The 1,900-nt window shown below is 50.8% G+C and overlaps 1 long non-coding RNA gene across 1 annotated transcript; it reads right to left on the bottom strand.

Moving 5' to 3' along the window:
• Window positions 1-597: 597 nt before the first annotated feature.
• LOC123126694 (uncharacterized) lies at window positions 598-1,590 on the bottom strand. The gene is made up of 2 exons (XR_006461970.1): window positions 1,098-1,590; window positions 598-993 (listed from the first exon to the last, which is right to left on the bottom strand). It is a non-coding gene; the product is annotated as an uncharacterized lncRNA (long non-coding RNA).
• Between the last annotated feature and the right edge of the window lie 310 nt (window positions 1,591-1,900).

Genomic DNA, 1,900 nt, shown 5'->3' with positions numbered 1-1,900 from the left:
CTCCCACCTTTGGGCCGCGGTGGTGGAGCGGGCGATGGCCTTGGCTTTCGACGATGGTGTGGCGGCAACGGTGGCCGGCAACAGCTGCCGACGGGCACCGGCGGCGGAGTGTGTGGTGGGTATTTCGCGCACACCCAACAGGGACCACTACAAGAAACATGTTAATCCATGACGGATTCAGACTGTCACATACGTGCGCAAATCTGTCATGCTAGGCCATCCTTGACGGATTCAAAATCCGTCATGTATATCGCGTCATAATTTGACCACCATACACTCCATGACAGATTACCAAAACCGTCATGGATCCATGACAGTACTTGGCCATCACAGATTACTATCAGATAATGGCGTTAATCATGCATTCCATGTCATCAGTTGACATGGCGGCCTACATGGATCTGACATGGCAGCCCACGTAGTAGTCAACCCAATTCAAATTTTGGCCCACTAAATTTCAACTCTATCAAAGACCATTGGTCCATGTTGAATCAGCCCCGTAAGAAATTTGGCGCATTAAACTTTAGGGCCGTTCAAGGCCCGTTGATTTAGGTCCAAGAAATTAGTCCATCACTCATTTTTGTTTGGTCAGCGAAATTTTGAGTCAATAATTTTTTTACTAATAATATGTACTACTTTCATGAAATGAAAAGAAAATTACATAAATATAACAGAAAATGGCATTTTAATAAAAAAGAAAAAACATGCTGCAATTATCTACATACTTTTACAAACAATACCACAAAAAGAAAAAACTAATCCAAAAAAACTAAAAATTACAAATAGTCCCAGAGCTATACTACTCTGGAGCCAGCACAGCCCCCTTTACGCGTCGCCCGGCGCTCGCCCGACGTTCATCCCCATGCTTTTTCTGGCTGCAGATATGCCTGTACCCGCTAATATCATGAGAGGGAGATGCCATATCCGCCATACTATTGACTCCACCCATGCTCGTGTCCAGTTGAGGTCTCCACGCCGTTGAACCGCGGTTGCCTGCGCATCGACAAACACTAAGACGCCTCAAATAGTCAGAAGCAAAAGGGATGGCAGAATCTGAAGCAATGGGGAGGAGATAATCTGAATTGACAATGCCTTACAAACTGCCGAGCTCGACGGCGAGGACGGGAAAGGAGACGAATGCGGATCTCGGGCAAACGAACTGGCAGCAGTGGTCCAGCACGAGGCAGCCCCCGGCGGCAGACCGGCGCAGCCTCGGGTCGCCGCGGCGCAACTTGACCAGGCGCCCTCACCGGTTTAGTACGGCACCACCGGTATACTGGCACCACCACCACGGCACGTCGCAGTGCTTGCCGTTGGGTGGTTGCATCCACCACGACATAGCACCCCGGCGATGGGTCGGGCGAGCTCCCCGACGACGGGTGGGCGTAGTCTGCCCACTGGCCGAGCGCGGTAATCCCGGTGGTTGTGGGGGCGGCCTGACCTCGCGGCGGTGGTACTTGCGTCGCTAGGATTACCAGCACCTAGGATGAACGAACCGGGAAGAGGAGCTGGGAAAGATGAGTTGGGGCGGCGCAGATTGGGGAACGAGGAAGAACAAATCGGGAGAGTTGGTGGCGGCGCGACTCGCTGCGTAGGACCAATGTTAGCGCCGTTGGATTTCGGAGGATCGGACGGTGCGCGTGGGTTGATCCGTGGGAGGGTTGAAACATCCAATCAGAACGCACGAATTGCCTCGCGTAGGATCCTCACGCACGAATTGCCGCCTGTGAACCCTGGTGGGCTTTTTTGGAGTTTAGCCCTACCGAGTGAGGCAGGCCTACAATTTGACCTATTCTTCTTATTTTTATGTTTAGCGAATTAATTAACCGTTGTGAACTGCTCAAAAAAACATGTTGTGAAGTAACTTGCAAAAAACAATATGAGTTAGATAAACTTGCAA

The sequence above is a fragment of the Triticum aestivum genome, chromosome 1A, assembly GCF_018294505.1.
Source record: "Triticum aestivum cultivar Chinese Spring chromosome 1A, IWGSC CS RefSeq v2.1, whole genome shotgun sequence".
Lineage (NCBI taxonomy): Eukaryota > Viridiplantae > Streptophyta > Magnoliopsida > Poales > Poaceae > Triticum > Triticum aestivum.
Note: the sequence above shows the minus strand (reverse complement) of the source record. Positions and strands in the feature narration are given on the sequence as shown.